The 23,507-nt window shown below is 39.7% G+C and overlaps 1 protein-coding gene across 2 annotated transcripts in view; it reads right to left on the reverse strand.

Moving 5' to 3' along the window:
* PDZRN4 (PDZ domain containing ring finger 4) overlaps positions 1–23,507 on the reverse strand; it is a 390,282-nt gene that overhangs the window by 157,502 nt on the left and 209,273 nt on the right. The gene's annotated exons all lie outside the window — the stretch shown is intronic.

Genomic DNA, 23,507 nt, shown 5'->3' on the forward strand with positions numbered 1-23,507 from the left:
TAAATTTAATATGGTCACTATTACTGAGCAGTTCAGCTATAGTTACCTCTTGGACCAGATCCTCTGCTCCACTGAGGATGCAATCAAGAGAACTGCCTCTCTGCTTGTGGGTTCCAGCACTAGCTGATCCGAGAAGCAGTCATTCATAGTGTCTAGAAATTTTATCTCTGCAGCACGCCCCAAGGCGATATGTACCCAGCCAATAGGATAGTTGAAATCACCCATCATTATTGAATTTTCTGGTTTTGTAGCCTCTCTAACCTCACTTAGCATTTCAAAATGATTGTCACCATCCCGTCAGGTGGTCAGTAGCATATTCTTGCTGTTATACTCTTATTATTCAAGCATGAAATTTCTACCTATAGAGCATCTAATATACAATTTGATTCATTTTAGATTTTCACATTATTTGACTCTATGCTGTCATATAGTGTAACCCCCCACCAGTGTGACCTACTCTGTCATTCCTACATATTTCATACTCTGTTATTATTATGTCCCATTGATTATCCTCATTCCATCAAGTTTCCACAATGCCATTTAATGTCAGGTACTCAAGTTCTTCTATCTTAGTACGTAGACTTCTAGCATTTGTACATGGGCACTTGTACATTTTGCCAATATTTAGCTGCTTGCCTTTATGTGTTACATTTAAATGGGGCTCTTTTACATTTGACTGTTCCTCACTAGCTTCTATCTGTGCTTTCCCAACTTCTTTCCTAACCTACATACTAGGATATAGAGTTCCCCCTTTAAAAAATATTCATCTTGAAGGGATGCTTCTGCCCAAATCATGTGCTCTTCTGCATCTGTCAGCTTTCCCCCAGCTTTTAGTTTAAAAAATCCTCTACATCACCTTTTTAATTTTATGTGCCAGCAGATTGGTTCCATTTGGTTTTGTATATCCTCCTGTACAAGCGACTCCTGCCCAAAGGAGTTCCCCAAATCCTAATAAACTCAAATCCATCCTCCCTTTGCTATTGTCTCTCCCATGCATTTAGACCTTGCAGTTCTGCCTGTCTTACTGGTCAAGCACATGGAACTGGAAGCATTTCAGAGAATGCTATGGGGAGATTTGACTTAAAACTTCTGTTCAGATCCGTTTTAACACCTGGACCAGCATAACTCTGACAAACTGATATACACTTATTAGAAACCATGTAGGAATGAACAGGCAATGATTTTATCAATCTCAGCTAAGCAATCTTCTGCTTCCAAGGAAGTACAGAAACAAACAACATCCTTATTGCTGGTGTAGTGGCTAGAACAAGGCACTAGGAATATATTCTCCTGACCTCTGCACCTCTACCTGTCAGTGATTTGCTGTTTGGCCTCACTCAAGTCTCCAACCTCTTTGTCCATCTATGAAATGGACAGAGTGACACTTACCTACCTCAGAGGGATGACTATGAGGATAAATTGTTTGCAGATCACTTCGAGATCCCCAGATGAAAAAACACCACAAAAGTGCAAAAGTATTATTACTATAATAACTGGAAACATACGAAGCTCCTAAAGGGGTAGAATCCACTGATGTTTTACTTTTCCACTACATTGCTACAATGTCTTCTATTCGATTATAGTTAAGTTCCTAGGGCAGCAGTTTGTTAACTTGCCTAAAAACAGGTTATAAACATTGCATGCCATCATTTATATTTATACCATCATTAGAAAAAAATGACCTATCATCGGAACTGGCCCTCTCAGAATTGCCATCTTTCTCATGATAGGGATCTACTGTATTTATAGAGAGTAAGCTTTTATTCCATACGGCTGAGGATTCATAAATGTCTGTACTTTTAACCTTGTTTTGTTGAGTAAGTGTGTGGTATTAGGTGATAACACAGTGTATTTAATTGGAATGTGTTTCTAACAGGAGCTTGCATTTGTATACTTTACATGCCCAACTCTCACTAAAGTCAAGACCTATATACAAAGGTTTTGGAGGTACACTAAATTTCTCCTTGTTATAACACTGTTGTACTTCAGCAGTGTTCCAGCATGAGTGAATTTGTCCCTATGTCTTTTTCTCTGGTTCCTAATGTTATCATACCTTAATCAAAGGGGTTCAATCCTTTCATTTTTTACCATCTTCTAGTTGGTGCTAAGCAAAATGTAGCAATGGCTACAGAAAAGGCCATGTAAATTTCTTCTGTTGTTTCACCAAAGCATAAAAAGATTGACTAGATATTTAAGATATCAAATTAGAAGAGGAAGACAGGAATAAATATTCTACAAACTTCATGGAGGAGAAAGGAAACCTTCTTGCTTCCTTATCCCTTTTCTTGCCTCCAGAGTTTTTGTTACTATAGTAAAAATTAAAGCATTTCTTAGGTTCTTTCACAGCAGCCACTCAATGCATCTGATGAAGTGAGCTGGAGCTCACGAAAGCTTATGCTCAAATAAATTTGTTAGTCTTTAAGATGCCACAAGTACTTCTTTTATTTTTGTGAATACAGACTAACACGGCTGCTACTCTGAAACCTCTCTCTTTTTTGAGTTTCTACAAACTTTGGGAATAGCTTTTGTGACAGAAAGGTAACCCACGGCTTTGTGTGATTTCCAACTAATATCTCCTGAGACCCACACTAGAAGTAACTGCTTGAGTACCAGATGCCTATTCCCTCTCAAGTCAGGCTTGGGATTGACAGTCAGTAGCATTCCTTGAACAATCAAACCTCAAACCTGTACTATCAAGTCACACTTCCTGAGCACAGGAACTTACTTAGCATGACTTGTCCTTACACCACAGCAGCTCATCCATAGGGCATTCCTCATTCCCCTTACCTCAAAGGCAGAAGTGATTGAGTAGTTTTACTAGATAGCAGTTGGCGTACATGTCATTCCTGCTCACTCAAGCAGTTGTAGAGCAGTGGCTGGAGGAGTGGGCTTTAACTAAATAATTTTCAGGAGAAACTTGGAAGAACAATTCAAACTGACAGGAATTGCATGCAATACAATCCTGACTAACTGTGATGGGGGTTGAGAGCTTTCCAGCTCTCGCAACTATCATCCACCCACCTGATTTTTATAGCCAACATTCATTCATTCCTCTATAAAAATGAGAGGTTAGATTGGGAGAAGTTTTATGCATTAGCATTTGATCTCCTAAAGTGTCTTGCTGCAAGATACTCTTAGTTGTCCAACAACAAAATGAATTAAATTAATTTCTTGAGTAAGTTCTAGGAAAGTCAATACATTGTTACACCCAAGATGAACTTGGCCCAATGTTTTCATATGAAAAGCTTCATTTCAGCCTTCCCACACAGCTTTGTGCTATTCTCACATTCCTGACATTTGTCCTATGTGCATATCTTGATGCTCTAAACTGGCATTGACTTTTGGTGAACACCAAGAAGCATTGTGGAATCAGTGAAGGGTAGAAAAAGATAGGCCAAGAAGTAAAACATAGGATGCCAGAATTAGTGGAATACATAAGAATAAAGTGAGAAGGTTGGTTGTTTGGTTTTTGTTTGTTCTCTTTCTTCAATTTAGTGAGTACAGTGTCAAAGCACTTGAAAAATCAAATCTGTACCACCCAATTAGGGCCTGATTCTGGAGTCACATTTCCTTGCAAACCTCACCCCCCCATTAATTTCACTGGGAGTTATATACGTATACAAATACAGAGATTGAATATATGTAAGAATTTTCCTTTACCATAACTAAATCCATTCCTACCTGAGAGCTATCTATATGATGTTACACACCTTCAAATAATAAATAATTGTTTACATTTATAGATCTTAACAGATGCCAACATGAATGAAGGGCCATATACATCCAGCACCCTGAAAAGCATCTGTGAGAAAGGAAAATAACCAACCAGAGTAAAAAAAACTGCACAATTTGGAGGAGGAAAGAGACCAAGGACAACATGACAAAATCTGACTTATACAAAAAGAGCCCAGACAAATTTAATATCAACTCAGAATCTAAGTGTTTACATTCTAACCTGAAAGACTCACACACAGACTGCATGGAAGTCAATGCAGAGCTGAGTCCTGCTGGGATCTGAATCCAGTGGTTTCCAGCTACATATATGACGAGGTTAACACAGTTTTTAAAAAAGGGGTGGGGAATGCATCAATTTTGGCAGCAAACATCACAGGTGTGAATGTGATACAGTGGTGACAGGATGCAGCAAAAAAAATAGAATGGAGGTTAGTACAGAAACGTTGCTGAAAGGGGTCCATGGCTCCATGCAGTAGGCCACACCAACAGCACATTATTGCATTTGTCATGTGCAGAGCTGGGGACAGGCACAATCCCAGGGTTGCTCAACTTAATTTCTAACAAAATGATGAATCTGACCAGAATGAAAACTGATGCAATTTGTTGTAAAAACAAACAAAAATGACACCTCCATGGGATGTTCACCACATTAATTATGAAATCTCATGACATTTCCAACATTTAAAAAGATTTTAAAGCATTTCAAAAGAGATGATATAAAATATATATTATCTCTCTCTCTTTCCTCTGAAGATGAGAGGAAATGTTCTCCTTATTCCTCCCCCTCTTAGAAAAGAGAGGAGACAAGGTTGTAGGGGTTTTCCCCCTAATCCCCTTTCCCCCTGAAGTGGGGGTGCAGGCCAGGAGACAGAGCCAGTAAGAGAGTGGGGGGCATCTCAACCCAAGGAGAGATATTACTTTAAAACACAAGAGGCAATTATGGGATTCCTGGCTGGGACACCTTTTCTTCCCGCATCAGATGCCACTGGAAAAGTGTGACTGTTCCAGGAATTTCACAGTTTAGGCACCAGCCTCTCATATTTTTTATCAGGTTGGAGAATGTGAAATGGAAGTACCCACTCCACCAGCCTGAGAGATGAGCTTCCACAAGCCTGAGAGAGAAAGAGGATAAGGCGCTGCTTCTACTTTAACTATTGCCTAGGTATTGCAAACATATCTATAACATATAAGCATATACCATTAAGTCACCCCTCTGGCTTGATTTCCCTTCAAATTCCAGGTACCACTGTTACTTTAGTCCACTATCATCTATTTTCCAAGTTTAGCCCCTGCCATTAAGAATAAGATCCTTTAGGCCAATTATGACAGCTTCATGAGCAACTCATCAAGGCTGAAAGGATGATATTTACTAATGAGTAGGGTTTTTCTTTAAACTTAAAAAATGGTAACATAACAAAACAAGTGTTTTATGAACAGTTCAAGCATGCCTTCCCATTCTTCAATGTATTGAACAGTAAGATAACAACGAGTAGATGCAACAAAAGACTAGAGAAGTTGGTCCTCCCATAATCATTACGACTTGGCAGCATGTTGGGGCAATGGCTCAGTTTATTTACCAGGAATTCTTAAAAAATAAAGAGAGCTAGTATATCAAACTCTAAAAAACAGTAAGAACATGAGTCAAGCAAACAGTTAGCATTCTAACTAGGTCTCCCATGAAAGTCAAGTGAACCACACTGGAGTAAATAGAAGGTCTTATACTACAATTAGTCATTTAAATGTTTTTGAAGTGTTTAAATCATTTAATCTTGGTCAACACACCTATCCTAAATTCTGTAGCAACAAACAACTATATTTAAAAATATAGGTAAAGAATAACCTGAGTTATTCTTTCTGCTGAGTGTGAAGTGGCTGGGATGAGAATCAACACCTTCAAATCAGAGGTCATGGTCCTCTCCCAAAAGAAAGTGGACTGCTCTTTCTAAGTGAGGGGGTGTCATAAATATAAAGGGAAGGGTAACCACCTTTAAATCCCTCCTGGCCAGAGGAAAAACCCTTTCACCTGTAAAGGGTTAAGAAGCTAAAATAACCTTGCTGGCACCTGACCAAAATGAACAATGAGGAGACAAGATACTTTCAAAGCTGGAGGGCGGGGGGGAACAAAGGGTCTGTCTGTCTGTGTGATGCTTTTGCCGGGAACAGATCAGGAATGCAGCTCAGAACTCCTGTAAAAAGTTAGTAAGTAATCTAGCTAGAAATGCGTTAGATTTTCTTTTGTTTAATGGCTGGTGAAATAGCTGTGCTGAATGGAATGTATATTCCTGTTTTTGTGTCTTTCTGTAACTTAAGGTTTTGCCTCGAGGGATTCTCTATGTTTTGAATCTGATTACCCTGTAAGACGTTTACCATCCTGATTTTACAGAGGTGATTCTTTTACCTTTTCTTTAATTAAAATTCTTCTTTTAAGAACCTGATTGTTTTTTCATTGTTCTTAAGATCCAAGGGTTTGGGTCTGTGTTCACCTGTACAAATTGGTGAGGATTTTTATCAAGCCTTCCCCAGGAAAGGGGGTGTAGGGCTTGGGGGGATATTTGGGGGGCAAGACGTCTCCAAGTGGGCTCTTTCCCTGTTCTTTGTTTAACACGCTTGGTGGTGGCAGCATAGGGTTCAAGGACAAGGCAAAGTTTGTACCTTGGGAAAGTTTTTAACCTAAGCTGGTAAAAATAAGCTTAGGGGGTCTTTCATGCAGGTCCCCACATCTGTACCCTAGAGTTCAGAGTGGGGAAGGAACCTTGAGAGGGGGTAACAGCTGCCAGTAGTGGACAAGTTCAGTTATCAAGTATCTGGGGATCTTGTTCATGAGTGATGGCAAGCAGAACGTGAGATCAGTTGAAAGATTGGTAGGGCAGTGGCAATGATGCGGGCACTGTACAGCTCCATGGTGGTGAAGCGGGAACTGAGTTCTCAGATGAAGCTCTCCGTTTACAGGTCACTCTATGTCCCCATCCTCACTTATGGCATGAACTTTGGGTAATGATTGAAAGGAGAAGATCACAAGTACAGACAGCAGAAATGAGATTTCTCTGCAGGGGGGCTGGGTTACTCTTTGAGATAGGGTGAGGAGCTAGGCTATATTGGAGGGCCTCGGAATAGAGCCGCAACTCCTCAGGATCTAGAGGAGCAAGTTTAGATGGTTTGGGCACCTGATAAGGATGCCCCCTGGGAGGCTTCCGTTGGAACGATACCGGACATGTCCCACTGGGTGTAGGCCCTGTGGCCGACCCAAGACACACTAGAGGGATTACATCTCTTGGCTGACCTTGGAACGATGGGGAATCCCCCATGAGGAGCTGGAACCTATTGCAGAGGAAAAGGAGGTCTGGTCCTCCCTACTCTCCATGCTGCCGCTGCGACCCTCACCAGGAAAAGCAGCATAAAGGAAAATGAAGAAGAAAGAAGAATAATTCAAGTTGAGGCAATGTCAACATCAAAGCATTGCCCAAATCACAAAACTGAGTTACTTACAACTCAATCCACAACCTCAGAAAAAGACTTGGCACAGAGATAGGCTTGGTGTGGTCTCTAAAGGTCAACAAATGCAGACCATGTTAGATAATATAAGTCAAATAAGCTTCCAAAACTGAGAACCCTCCACTGACAATGTCCAATCCACAGACAAACATATTTTGGCAACATCATATATGGGATCCTATTAAATCTGAACTGTCTAAAGTATCATAAAGCATGAAGAGCAAGGCAAATTCTAAGATACTCAGGGCTCATACCATACAGACCATTACCAATCAAAAACATATTGACTTATTCATAGAAATAAACTCTGATGTATGTGACTAATATACTCCCTGAATAAAGATAGGTTTCAGAGTAGCAGCCGTGTTAGTCTGTATTCGCAAAAAGAAAAGGAGTACTTGTGGCACCTTAGCGACTAACAAATTTATTTGAACATAAGCTTTCATAAGCTACAGCTCACTTCATCGGATGCAATCAGCTGTAGCTCACGAAAGCTTATGCTCAAATAAATCTGTTAGTCTCTAAGGTGCCACAAGTACTCCTTTTCTTTTTCCCTGAATAAAGTACCATTAAAAAGTGAATAGGTGCATTCTGCACTAGCTAATGTTTCTAAGAAGTTTTTCAGGGAATTCCATGCAGTCATTCAGCATGGAGGGTGACAAGGGCACTGGTGATTGTTGTCAAGCCTGTGTTTGAAGAAGTTCACAACTTCCTTTGTCAAGAGCAGATGAAAAATTAGCATTGTTCCCTGCCTCTATTTGGGATTCAGCAATATGACCTCAAAGTTGCTACACTGAGTATAAAGAAAGCAGGTAAACCTTCTCAACCAAGGGGATATCACTTCTGCATTTCCTCTGGCTGTCTTCTATAGCCTACCAATATTCTCTATTACCTAGGCTGTGTTTCAGACAGTTGGCTCGCATCTAAGCCCTAATCACTGGACCTAGACATTCGGAAATCATCCAGGTCCAATAACTAGAGATGTATGATTACGTGTCATCAGCATTATGAAGGTTCTCAATCCCAAACTCTCTCATGAACTGCCCTAAAGATTTTACAATAGACTGAACAGCTGGTGTCAATGAATAGAACTTTGTGATTCACAACATTACCATTCCCTTGGGGCAGATGAGCAATAGCTGAACACGACTCTCTGAGTCCTTTCTGAGAAAAGAGCGGAGACACTCAAACATACCTCTATCTTTCCTTGAAAAGGTATTCAGGCATGTCAACAACATCTCACTGTCAACAGTACCAGTGGCAGCTGATACACCTAAAAAAATCACTATGGCCTCTTGATCTCATGAAATTTCAGGAAAAGGGTATTGACATATATATTTGCTATACTTGGTGACGTTATTAACAAAGCAAGAGAGAGGAGTCTACTAGTAATAGGTATAATAAAACATGTTAATTAATGCAGTTAATAAATAGAAATAAGTGCTCAATCTACAGTAGAGTCTCATTTGCCTCTTTCAAAGGCATAATCAATTGAAGGGCACATTCTTCTCTTTGTTCTTTCCCATCAATTTTAATGGGTGCAGAACATCAGTCACACAAAATGTAATGGGACAAGAAGATGGATGAGTACATTTGAAGCTGCTAGTCACAGGACAGAAAACATCCTGATGAAGTGACACTGGTTCAACAATGGAGCCTGGACAATATTTAGTAAGTGAAACTACAGTGCTACATATTTGGTATTCTCACTGGGCAAAATCCATTCCCTGCCCTGCCCTATTCATCACATTTCTACAGGTCAGACTTTCAAAGGCATTTTCCCACTGAACATGACCAAATGACATTTTTAATTCAAGGAAAAGAGTAAAACCGGGGACAAAGAGGTCATTTGGAGATAAATGGAAAAGACCTTTTGAATTAACAACTTAAAACTCCGTCACCAAAAAGTCTTTGAAGTGGTTTAATAACTATACAACTCACAGAAATAAGTAGATTCGTATATGCCCTGTGCTAATATACTGTATATAATCAAACTTCACAACTAACAGAAAACTGCCTTTTTATGCTATTACTTGAAGAAAGTGAAGCAAAAACAATAAATACATATTTATAAATAGCTCTATGCTGAAAGACCTCTGGGTAACTTATAATAAAATACACAGCTAAAAAGGCAATATAATAAAATACACAAATAAAAAGGCAACATGGCCCATTAGTAATCTGAGATAAGATATGGGGCAATTGCCAAACAAAATTCCCATTACAACCAACCTCCAAACATAAAATGAAAGTCACTCTTCCAACACATACAAAACATTTTTGGTTTTACGTATGTGTAGGATTTCATACAACAATTTATACCCTTCTTGAATATGTAATGAGATTTACATTCTGCAGTGCCATTCCACCTTTACCTTTATAAACAACTGCTGAATAGATTAACCCATTATGCTACAATGTTGTGTTTCTTCTTATAATAATTATTTGATGATGCTCCTGTGTCTGCACTGTCTGATATCCAGTGTAGTTACTGGATTTGATACCATCTACCTACCTACTGTCTGCTCCATAATGACAAAAGTAGCCAGTGAGACTGGAGCTCTCTGTCCTAAAATAATGATTTTCTAATTTTTCAGTTTATAAAAATACGCCGTTCATATTATTTCAGGATACTTGTACAATACTATATTCAAAAACCAATAGTAACATTTAGATGATCAGTGTTAACTAAGGCCCCAGTCCTACAAGTTGTTTGGCATGGACAGATCCTGTGCTTACATAGAGCCCCACTGATTCCAATGGTGCTGTGTATGGGTGCACCAGTCCACCCATAGCTGAGTCCACCCAGCTTGCAGTTACTTCACAACTATATGATTATGTATCTTCATTTATTCCATCAGGCAAAGGTACTGAATTGCAAGGGATAGGATTTCTCCATCAATGTCCCATAACTCAGGAACTCAGTCCTCTTCTAGATATATCTATGGCATTGTTTTGGATAAGGTTTTTGGTTTTGTTTCTTTTTTATTAATACTTTGTTGGAAGGATACAGCTGTATATATTTACACACACACACACTTTTTATCATACAGTATATTCTGTCCTTCCCACTCACATTATGTGAGAAGAGAATTTTAGTCTCCACATAAAAATCTCCACAAGAAATGAAGCTTTGTAGCAATAAACAAAACCTCAGTAACAAGTAAAAAATAATAGTTTTACAATTGCACTGTACAAGCAGTAAGTCAGACCAATTGCAAGTAGAGCAGTGTGGAGGACAGAAATTCTACTTTAAAAAAGATTTTGAGATATCACAATTTGACTTCATTCTGAACTGAAAGAAATTCTGAAAATTTTGAAATTCTCAGTAAGGAAAATTCATGCCAAAATTTTGTTTCAGCTCAATCAAAATTATTTCATTTCTATCAAACTGTTTTGTTTTGGTGCTGACTTTAAAATATTCTAATCATATAACATAATACAAAATAAAAACACTTTAAAATGAAAAAGCCGTTTCAAAATGAAAAATGCATTTCAAAATGAAAAATGTTTCAATATTGTCAGACCTTCCCTTCCGTTTTTCCTCCTAAACAAAATTTCAATAAAGTTGACATGATTTAGCAAAGTGTTTCAATTTTGATGGAACTGCATTCCTCAGTGGAAAATGGCTCCATCAAAGTTTTCTGATGAAATCTAGTCACAACTTTTATTTCCATTCTTTAGGATTACCCAAACTCACAAGTGTGTATCTTTCTGCTGGTTTTGAATAATGTGATAATACGCATAATAAATGTATCAAGCATGGCAGTTGAAGAGATGTGCTTCTCTCTCACCATATTTAGGAGCACTGAGCGTATTCCAGAATATTACAAACATTGTATATGAATTTAATAAACATTTACATTTTTCTTCTATCTTTTCTTGTCTATGAAATACAGAAAAAATGTTTTGAATTTTAATGAAAACTGATGTTCTCCCAAAATAATGACTCCAGAAGGAATGAACTCAGAATACTGTGAGAGTTGCAATAAAATCATGAAACACAGACAGAGTGATTCTTGTTTCAGCACTTGGGGATACTCAGGAAGCAAGGCTGTATAATTCAGACGTTTAGTCCTAATCTACAAGATCCTCTTGTGATTGTAGAGACTGTCATACCACGATTGTCACACCAATACAGCTGCACATACCAGGAATATGGAAGCTGCCATGGTCCATTTGAAACTTTCAGGAACCTGAGAAAGAGTACAGAAGGTCCTAAACCTGTGACAGAACTTACCACTTCAAGACATCAGAATGAGCCAAAGACTTGATGAATTAAGAACATGATGTTAAGTCTCATATTTTCAGATAGGCCTTCCCACAATATCAGAACTGAAAAATATGCAGCAGCTTAGCAAAGGAGAAAAGGGGAATATGTTTCAAACAAACAAGTATATGAGTAACAAATAAAGAAAAATAATGAGCTAATTAAGGTTTCAGAGTAACAGCCGTGTTAGTCTGTATTCGCAAAAAGAAAAGGAGTACTTGTGGCACCTTAGAGACTAACCAATTTATTTGAGCAGAAGCTTTCGTGAGCTACAGCTCACTTCATCGGATGCATACTGCTGTAGCTCACGAAAGCTTCTGCTCAAATAAATTGGTTAGTCTCTAAGGTGCCACAAGTACTCCTTTTCTTTTTGCGAATACAGACTAACACGGCTGTTACTCTGAAACCTGTCATTATGCAAGGCACTGCATTTAGCCGTATGGAATTAGACTATGCATCTGATGAAGTGAGCTGTAGCTCATGAAAGCTTATGCTCAAATAAATTGGTTAGTCTCTAATGAGCTAATTGTATCACAGCATTCTTCGGTTAAACTCTGGGCAATTCAAATTGTGATGGAGTGTACGTATTCTGGACAGGGCTTGGTAGTTTGGAGGATTAAAACTCCTTCCTAGGATGAGAGAGAACTTGCTCTGCCATGCTGACATCAGACATCATGGCAAAAATCCTCCAGGGAATAAAGATAGAAGGAAGCTACTGGAAACAATCAGACCACATAGAAAGGGAGCATGAATGTTTTCTTTGCTTAACTTGTTGATTATTGGGGTTGGCTTCTGCAAAGAACCATGGATCTTCTACTCTGAGGAAATTTATTTTTTATTTTTTCCACCTGAGAGAAGAAGGATTTGTAGAGTTTACTAACTTCATAGGAATGTAACAATAAAAGGCCACGAAGGCCACTTTAAACTCTAGACAGGTTGACACAATACTTCACCATCTGCCCACACCAATATTGTGAAACTCAGAGACAGTGCTGGACAAGATACAAAATACCTGTATAACAAATGGGCAGTGATGACTTACATGGAATCATTCTACCACAATCTCTAGGCTCCGCTGACAACATAAACCACTTGGAATAGTTTCCTTGTTAACCACTGCAGCTTATCTACAGCATATAGTGTCTGACAGCTGTTTATTTAGTACCCTCTCTATACATATAAACAGAAGGCCAAAGTCTGCCCTTGGAAGGAACATTGATTAGAAGCTTATTAAAAACAAAAGAAAAAGTGACTAGTCTATTTTCATTGTCCAAGCTCAGAGAAATCTATATATAGTGAAATGTATGTAAGATTAAAAAAATTTCAGGTTTAATAGTCAGTGATGGCGTTTATATATGAGGGAGTCCATTTGTTTTTGAAAAATATTGTCTTTCTACCTAAGAGTGTCTCTTTGAAACCACCAATTAACTGAGGATCATATTGTGCCCTCAGTCCTCACACAAAATTTCCTCTAATTTCAATTTTCCAGATTTTGTTTGAAACAGAAAAAACATGGAATCCTGAACTGAACAGCTATAGCACTTACATAGTGCCTTGCTACTGAGGATCTCAAAGAACTTTTCATGCAACCCTTAATGAAGCCTCTCAAAATCCCATGAGGTAGAAGGATTGTTTGCTACTCTTAGCTCCAGACTACATTGTACAGGCCTTTGCTATTGATTATGTCCCTCTATGATACTGTAACCTCTCCAGAGAGAAATGGGATTCACAGCTTAATCTCATTTTATCTAAAGAGCTCTGGAACAATATTTGACAGAATGTTCAGATGACATTTTCATCACCTCCCTCTACAAAACATAAAATTCTCAATAGGTAATTTTGGACCTCTACAAGACTTTGCTCTTCCAAAACTATGACCTCTGCAGATGCTGAAGTTATCAACCTTCACTCACATTGCTGACACATAAAACTCATATGATGAAACGTCTCCACTTAGGTCTGAAGTTTGCCTGAAGATTATCTCATATTAAATTAGTTCAGGAAATCAGCCTTTACAAGACCAGCTCTTTTTAAAAAGAAATACACATCCTCAGAAGGACTCTCATCCCCCACTGCTAAATTAGACAAAGCACGAAAATGCAACATTATAGAGAAAATTATGCTACCCAGTAGCTGAACTAGTTCTCTTTTAATATTATTTAATAGTCTTCCATATCCCTACAGATCACTGATATATACTGAATGTTCCTTGATAGTTGCCACTATTCTCCTCATGCACTGAATTCTTATCTCACATGCCATTGTCTGGTTTCTTATCTCATGATTCTTTTTCCTTTATCTTTCCTCTTGATATAGGGACAGTAGGCATATCCATTTTGCAAACAAGTATAGGCACAGAGATAAAATCCTGGCCCCATTGAAGTCAGTGTCAAAATTCCAGTTGGCTTCAATCGGGGTAGGATTTCAACTTGAAAGTTTAAATGACTTACCCAAGCAGGATTTTATAAGTACACAGACAGACATCAACCAAGTGGCAAGTAGGAAAGACAGAATATACGTGCTGTGCTCTAATCCCTAGAATTGACTCCCCCTACCTACAAGAAAAAACAACTTTTAAAAAGTCAGTTTTTAAAGCCTATTTAGTTTGACCAAGTCTATTTAAGTAAATTCTAAGCAAGCAACTTCCTCAGATATAGCTAGAAATGTGTAACAGGCTTTCTGTGATCATATTTTTTACAGTAAATATGCTGCTACACTGTTGTGAGGCAGTGCTGCTGCGAAGAGAATTATTCAGAGTTAAGTTCTAGCTTTGTTCAATTTAAGCGACAGGAAATAGAACTCCTACAAATTTTTTTGTTGAACCCTTAAAAATCTCCAAGGAAAGTCTTGAACTATTCAAAAAAGTTAAGCATCCAGAGGAAATTCTTAGTTAAACCAATTTGCAATCAGCAGTTTCACAATCATTTTCTTTCTAACTGAATATCAAAAACAACAAACAGAAGGCAAAAATCAACAGAGCAAACAGAAGGCAAAAATCACCAAATCCAATATGACCCACTAGTATTATTATATGTATTCATTCTAATAATGTCCTATGAGTGATGACAATCCTCCCAATTCTCAAACAGTCCAGCCTAAAATTTCTCTTGTTTCACACTCCCTCATACTAAAAATTGGCTATTACAACATTCTTTTTAAATCATAAAAATCTAAGAAAGTTAGATAGGAGCTGACAAATAAATATCCAGCAAGGAATATTATCCTCAAACTATTTGGGAACTCTGAGCCAGCAGGAGGACACCAAGTGTTGATAATGTTGAGCAGATGGTACTTTCAAAATGTTTAGGAAGAGGGTCCTGGCCCTGCATTAGAATTACCAAAGAGCGGCAATGGAGAAGAAGCAGAGGAGGTACTTACAAGCAGGATAGAGATCTGAATGGCAAACTCCAGGGTGAATAAAAATCAATGATTTTTTTAAAAAATAATATAAAAAATTATATTTTTTAAATTTAAATCAGATTTTTTGATAAAATGCTTTTTGAGGAAAAAACCTTTCTAAAGAGAGTTTTAATTAAGATACATTATAGCTCAAAGATATCTCATCATGGAATAGGGATTATAAATTCTAATTCTATAGTATGAGACAATATACTCAGGTAATGTTTAAGAAAAGTTTTGTAAATGAGTTCCAATAGTTCATGGTTTAGGGACCCAAATTTTACGGGATTCTAGGGGCTTCTGTATAGATTATTTAGGTTAATCTTTCTATCTACCCAATGGGACTCAGTGCTCAGTCTAGAAGATAACCATCAGAGATGCTTAGTTTTGCAGTTCTCAAACTGTGGATTTGTGTTTCCAGAGGTAACATGCTTGTTAACAGCAAAAATGTTTTTTAAATAAATAAATATATAGAGGTGAGAAATAACAGACCTCAACCCTATTGTCCTCTACAAATTTGTGTACACAGAGTCAATCCCTTACCTGTCTCTAAAAGTGCAAAGTTTCAAAAAGTTCGGTGAATAGAAGAATGTTGGGGTGGAATAGATCTGGACAAGGAGAAGAAATCTGGAGAGAAATGTGAGAAGGGAAGGGCAGTAGAAACAAAAGTGAAACTGTTTGAGCAGCATATTCCAGAAGTCTTGAGGTCTTTCTGAGTGTAGCCTTCATTGATTTGAGATCTAACATGCCATTCTCTCACTAGAAGGGAAAACCTATAATGGCAGCAGGCAGTAAAAGAGACACAGTTTGGGAATATTTTAATGAAGTTCCTCTATCTGTGGGTAAGACAGGCATGTGTGCAAACTGCAAACAAGAAATGCAAGGCCTGGTTGCCAGAATGAAACAACATCTTGAGAAGTGTTCCCGTTCTCAGGAGAAAGCTGTGTTGAAGAGGATGAAAGGAACATGTCTGAACATGCAGGATCTTCAGGTTGGTCAACATTTTTATTTCATACTTCTTTCTTAAGGACTGCCTGTCTTCCTTCTGGACTATTCTTCAATTCTCATGTTTGAGCAAAAAATATAGTTGTGACTCTATGGTACTATCATTTTAGATACAGTTGTGATAAAAAAATAAATAGCTGAAATAGGCTGATCTTCCTTTTACAATTTCACCTTTAAAGTAGTACTGAGTGTTAGTGAATGCAATGAGTAATACTAAATGAGCAGTATAGTAATAATAACTGCATTGATTTATTTTGTTTAGGAGAATCCATTCTCAACATACAGGATTCTGAAGACTATCCACCTTCAAGATCACCATCATTTTCTATAGTTTCAGAGTTATCTGCCAATGATAAGTGTTTCAGTCATATCAAGTATGTCACATAGCCACAGTAAAAAGAAAAAAAAATTCTCCATCATCCAGAAACAACCACAGATAAGTTTGTGATAAGAACCATCAGATTACAAAAAGAGGTAATTGATGGAAAAAATTGCCCAGTTTGTTCATGCAACAAACTCTCCTTTCCGTATGACTGAGAACCCACACTTCATTAACACGGTTCAGTCATTAAGACCAGGATACAGTCCACCCAACAGAGCAGATGTCGCATGCAAATTACTGGATAAAGTGTATGAAAGAGAAATTGAGTAGTGTGCAAAAGGTCTAGAAGGTAAAATAATTAACCTGAGTCTTGGCGGGTGGAGCAATGTCCACAATGATCCTGTTGTATGTGCTTGTGTGATAACAGAAGAAGGGAATGTCTTCAGGTATGTTAGCAACAAGAAGAAAGTCAAGGAGAGTGTGGGCCCCTTACTGAATGAGGGAGGCAACCTAGTGACAGAGGATGTGGAAAAAGCTAATGTACTCAAAGCTTTTTTTGCCTCTGTCTTCACGAAAAAGGTCAGCTCCCAGACTGCTGCACTGGGCAACACAGCGTGGGGAGGAGGTGACCAGCCCTCTGTGGAGAAAGAAGTGGTTCGGGACTATTTAGAAAAGCTGGACGTGCACAAGTCCATGGGGCCGGATGCGTTGCATCCAAGAGTGCTAAAGGAGTTGGCGGATGTGATTGCAGAGCCATTGGCCATTATCTTTGAAAACTCATGGCGATCCAGGGAAGTCCCGGACGACTGGAAAAAGGGCTAATGTAGTGCCCATCTTTAAAAAAGGGAAGAAGGAGGATCCTGGGAACTACAGGCCAGTCAGCCTCACCTCAGTCCCTGGAAAAATCATGGAGCAGGTCCTCAAGGAATCAATTCTGAAGCACTTAGAGGAGAGGAAAGTGATCAGGAACAGTCAGCATGGATTCACCAAGGGCAAGTCATGCCTGACTAATCTAATTGCCTTCTATGATGAGATAACTGGCTCTGTGGATGAAGGGAAAGCAGTGGACGTGTTGTTCCTTGACTTTAGCAAAGCTTTTGACACTGTCTCCCACAGTATTCTTGCCAGCAAGTTAAAGAAGTATGGGCTGGATGAATGGACTATAAGGTGGATAGAAAGCTGGCTAGATTGTCGGGCTCAACGGGTAGTGATCAATGGCTCCATGTCTAGCTGGCAGCCGGTATCAAGTGGAGTGCTCCAAGGGTCGGTCCTGGGGCCGGTTTTGTTCAATATCTTCATAAATGATCTGGAGGATGGTGTGGATTGCACCCGCAGCAAGTTTGCAGATGACACTAAACTGGGAGGAGAGGTAGATACGCTGGAGGGTAGGAATAGGATACAGAGGGACCTAGACAAATTGGAGGATTGGGCCAAAAGAAATTTGATGAGGTTCAACAAGGACAAGTGCAGAATCCTGCACTTAGGAGGAAGAATCCCATGCACCGCTACAGACTAGGGACCGAATGGCTCGGCAGCAGTTCTGCAGAAAAGGACCTAGGGGTTACAGTGGACGAGAAGCTGGATATGAGTCAACAGTGTGCCCTTGTTGCCAAGAAGGCCAATGGCATTTTGGGATGTATAAGTAGGGGCATTGCCAGCAGATCGAGGGACGTGATCGTTCCCCTCTATTCGACACTGGTGAGGCCTCATCTGGAGTACAGTGTTCAGTTTTGGGCCCCACACTACAAGAAGGATGTGGAAAAATTAGAAAGAGTCCAGTACAGGGCAACAAAAATGATTAGGGGACTGGAACACATGAGTTATGAGGAGTGGCTGAGGGAACTGGGGATCTTTAGTCTACAGAAGAGAAGAATGAGGGGGGATTTGATAGCTGCTTTCAACTACCTGAAAGGGGGCTCCAAAGAGGATGGCTCTAGACTGTTCTCAGTGGTAGCAGATGACAGAACAAGGAGTAATGGTCTCAAGTTGCAGTGGGGGAGATTTAGGTTGGATATTAGGAAAAACTTTTTCACTAGGAGGATGGTGAAACACTGGAATGCGTTACCTAGGGAGGTGGAATCTCCTTCCTTAGAAGTTTTTAAGGTCAGGCTTGACAAAGCCCTGGCTGGGGTGATTTAATTAGGGATCGGTCCTGCTTTGAGCAGGGGGTTGGACTAGATGACCTCCTGAGGTCTCTTCCAACCCTGATATTCTATGTTTCTATGATTCCTTACAGAAACAATTGATACATCAGGAAATGCACACACTGCAAAATACTTTAAAAAGTAGCACTAAAAGCTATAACAAACTGTGGGAAAAAATTCAAATGTCTAGTACGCAGTTTGGTAATAGACAATGCTGCAAATGTATCCAAGATGAGAAGAAATTATTTAGAAGAGAGTGAAGAGAGTCCCAAGCTAATAACATACGGTTGCAGTGCTCATTTGATGCACCTCCTAGCCAAAGACTTCAGTGTTCCAGAAATAAAGGCTAATGTTGTTAAAATTGCAAAATACTTCCCTAACAACCACTTTGCAGCAGCTGCTCTGAAAAAATGGGAGTAACCAAGCTCACTCTCCCACAAGACATGCGATGGAACTCAGTAGTGAACTGTTTTGAGCACTATATCAAGAACTGGCCTAATCTGATGACAGTTTGTGAACAAAATCGTGAAAAAACAGATGGCACTGTCACAGCCAAAGTTCTCAGCATTGGGCTTAAGAGAAATGTTGAACACATGCTGAGTACCCTGAAGCCTATTTCTGTAGCCTTGAACAAAATGCAGGGAAATAGCTGTTTTATTGCTGATCCTGTTGAAATTTGGAAGGAACTGAGTGAAATTTTAAAAAGAAAAATATGCAATGACAGAGTTAAATTACATGTATTAAAAAAACGAATGGGACAAGCACTATCTCCAGCTCATTTTCTTGCAAATATTCGCAATACTTGGTACTAGCACCAAACCTTAACTACTGAAGAAGAGGATTTGGCTATGACATGGACATCCAGCAATCATCCCTCCATAATGCCAACTATAATAAACTTCAGAGCTTAGGGTGAATCATTCAAGAAATATGTTTGCTGATGATGTTTTAAAGAAAGTCACACCAGTGAACTGGTGGATGTCACTTAAGCACTTGGATTCAGAGACTGTTGAAGTGATAATCTCACTTTTAACAGCAGTAGCTTCTTCTGCCGGGTGTAGAAAGAATATTAAATCGAGTCTTCTTGACTAGTGATTTAAATCAAATCCACCCTGGCAAACTCCTCATGTGTTTTCAGGTGGCAAGAGTACCAAAAAAATCAGTCTGACCAGAAGATCGCCACGTATAATGGATAGGGGGATGGCTCAGGAAGGAAAAACCCTGACCCTGTTTTAGTCTCTAAACAAACCCAAACTTTTCTTAGGCCAGAATTAGCAGATTTCATATTGTAAAATCAAGATGAGGCCCACCCTGCACTCATTTCACATCATGACAACATCCCAGAAGAGCTTACGCACTGGAAACCCACCCACGGAAAATGAGAGGGTTTCTATGTAGCAAGCTGCCAGTTCTGGGGCCCTCTATTGAACACCCTAGTATTCAAATGGATGTAAAAGTACAATCCAATCTTTCAAATATCTCAAGGGATATTGAAAGTTAGATAAAAATCAGAATTTTGGATGAATGAAAGTGAAAATTCTATACTAATTTTGGAAACTGAGGCTAGAAGCAAACTTTGGATAATCAGGGTTCAGAGGACTTAAATGTTTACAAGCTGGCTCTACTACCCTCTATCTAAAATGAAATATAAAATGTAAATGTGTAACCATCCACATTGCCCCCTCCAATATTGCAACTACTTCCCTATTACTCATAGGTAGGGCCTTACCATATTCACAGTCCATTTTGGTCAATTCCACTGTCATAGGATTTAAAAAATCGTAAATTTAATGATTATTTAAAGCTATTTAAATTTACAATTTCACGGTGTTGTAATTGTAGGGGAACAGGTAGGGACTAGCCTGCCTTAGCCGGGCAGCACCACCGATGGGATTTTTAACAGCCGCCCCGAACACCAGCTCCACACTCCCACTGGCTGGTTCCTGGCCAATGGGAGCTAGAGGGGGTGGTGCTTGCGTGCCTCTGCCTAGGAGCCGGACCTGCTGCTGTCTGCTTCCGAGGCGCAGCACGGTCCACGGTGCCAGGAGAGGCAGGAAGCCTGCCTTAGCACCCCAGCTGCTCCGCTGACTGGGAGCCGCCCGAGGTAAGCCTGTGCCCCAACCCTACGCCCCAGTCCCCTGCCCCAGCCCTGAGTCCCCCGAAATCCAGAGCCCCTGGCCCCACCCCAGAGACTGCAACCCCAGCCCAGAGCCCTGACCCCCTCCCCACCCCAACCCCCTGTCCCAGCCCTGAGCCCCCCAAACCCAGAGCCCCCTCATGCACCCCTCGTCCCCAGTCCCACCCCAGAGCCTGCAGCCCAGAGCCCTGACCCCCTCCCGCACCCAAACTCCCTGCCCCAGCCAAGAGCCCCCACCCACACGCTGAACCCCTCATTCCTGGCCCCACCCCAAAGCCCTCACACCCACACCCCAGCCCAGAGTTCCTCCCACACCTCAAGCCCCTCATCCCCAGCTCCGTTGCATTGTGGGAATCAACAATTTTCTTCAACTGATTGGTGAGAAAAAAAGTTTGAAAACCACTCTTCTAGTGAATGGGGTACTGGACTGGAACTCACTAAGCCTTCTCCCACTCACTTGCTGTGTGGCTTTAGGTAGGTCATTTCACCTCTTTTATGCCTCGGTTTCCCACTCTCATCCTTTGTCTCTTTTACATTTAGGTTGTGAGTTCTTCAAGGCAGGGACTGTCTCTTATGTGGTTACAGAGTCTAGTACAATGATCTTGTTTGAAGATCTAGGTGTTATTTTTAATACCAGTATTGATTTCAATGAGCCCTGGATGAGGAGCAGCCATAGAGATCAACACGCTGACTGAGGATCATAGAGCCCTGTGTCCTCCTATTCCACCCACTCTTGCCCCTGGCATACTCCTCTCTGCCCCTACATTTTTCCGGAGGAATCCTCATCAGCCCCTCTAGGGCTGATAATTGCTCACAATCACCCACTATCACTTATATCACCTAATGTAGCGTTCTTTGCTGTAATTCCTTGGCTCGGGAAGTGTAGGTATATATTTAATTAGCTCAAAACTGTTTGTATAATGCACAGAAGATGTGAAACACTAATTGAAAAAGTATTAATGTGAAGGATTGTAAATTTGAAATTACCACAGTACTTCGATTTCTATACTTGTATGGATGTGCAGAGGAGGACTCAGAGTTATAATTTTAGTCTGATAGGTACTTAAAGTGAGAGAGCTGAGGAGTTCTGATACCCTGAGGGTAGGTGAAGAGGCACTTAAAGTCATAAAGTCTCCAGCACTCAGTCATATCTTACATATTAATTCTTGGAAATTCTGTGTTTTTTTGTTTTTAATCCTGATCTATATGTGTAAGGTGCAGTTACCAAAATAAAATGTTCTTGCATAAATAAATGCTGCACTCTGATTGAGTATCCTCATCCTGAGACCAACTATCTCATTGTGAACCTGAAGCAGTCTGGAAAATGGAAAAAAAATATAAATATTCTAATGATGTCTTCATTTCCCATCAGCCCAGCTACACTAATCTCTCCAGAGCTAAATTTGACCTCACTACAAACAGCAGTAAAATAACATGCCTCATTGTGTTTGCATGGATTTCCTCAGCAAACACACTTTTCTTTGTTTACTGTATCTATAAATATGGTAGTGCACACACAACCCACGTTAGCAGGTAGTCCAGCATCTGAAAGGTGAGGTACAATCGTAGGATTGCTTTCCTTATATGAATATAAATTGACCTAGCTGATCCGCATATGTCAGTGAGACACTGTTCATCCTCAATCAGTTCATGTCCCTGACAGACTAACTTGTTCCAAGCTCTTCCACAATTGTGCAGATGAAGAGACCAGGTCTAGGAATTACAAGATTGTACAATTAAAAAGGATTTTGCAAGTCAAGTATTAATGTCTGTGTAGGCTTGTTTTAATAGATCAATTACTCCAGCATCTAGTTTTAAGTCAGTATGTAAACAGGATGTTATGGTAGCTGTTGCTAGAAGTTCCTAACTGGAACATCTGGGCAAAAACATGCTCACTGCCATGTGGGCACCAAATTGCATAAATACTGGATCAAAGAGAGAAACCAGTTTGCAAATCCATACAGAACCAGGCATGGTGTCATAAGACACTTACTGCTCTCCTTCAATACCTTAGCAGTGATATTTCTCCAACAATTCAGGATGCAAAGCTGGGGGCTGACTGCTCATTACTCCCATCAAAAACTCACTCAAACTCTTCTAGGTATTCCATCTTATCTGGCAAATACCAGAGTAAAAGTAAAAGCCTTAGTTCTTTTCCCATCTCTGTCATTAATGACCACAAACACTGCAACTCAACAGCAGAATAGATACTACATAAATAAAGGGAAGGATTCCTCTCGAATCCCTTAACAAAACCCAGCCACTTTGTCTTGTTTAAGATTGTGTTAGTATTTACTACTACTGAATGTCACTGCAAGAAAGATTTTGAAAATGCACTAGCTCTAAAATAGATGTAGCCTTCTTCCTTATATACCTACAGTCATCATTTAAGAACGCTCTGGTCTCTTTTACAGCACAATCTGAATTCCTTATTCCTCAGCACTGTAAAGCAGGGTGAGACCTACTGCATTCTCTATCTTACACTTTCAGATCAGTCTGGCAATTCAGAGCTGTGGAGAGTATGGAAAAAATGTTGCTTTGCTTTTCCCTGTACTGTAGCTGTCAGGAAAACATAATGATAAAATTATGATTAACTACTGAGCTAAAGGAAAGTGTTCCACCTAGAGACCATCTTCATGAGTCAAAGCAGCTGACAGGTTATCTGCAAATGGATATTATTTTAGGATTGAATATGGTTGCTAGTTTGTGGTAAAAAATGAAGCAGAGGTATTGCCATCAATGGTAATTAACAATGTTAATCTTCTTTTTCCTCTCTATGGTGATAAAAAGAGTCATTTTTATATTTAATTAATGCAGAGGATCATTTTGGAAACTGGCTAATGAGGCTCTGATCACATTACCATGAAAATGTGCATTACCATTGCAACTGAGGAGGCTGTTTCATGAGTAGAGAATCTACTTTGTAATTAGCCCACTGTGAAATGAATCACGTCAAGAAAAACTCTGAGGGAAGCAGTAGGCAATGGGCACTTAGCTACTGCT

Source organism: Natator depressus, chromosome 1 (assembly GCF_965152275.1).
Source record: "Natator depressus isolate rNatDep1 chromosome 1, rNatDep2.hap1, whole genome shotgun sequence".
In the NCBI taxonomy this organism is placed as follows: Eukaryota; Metazoa; Chordata; order Testudines; family Cheloniidae; genus Natator; species Natator depressus.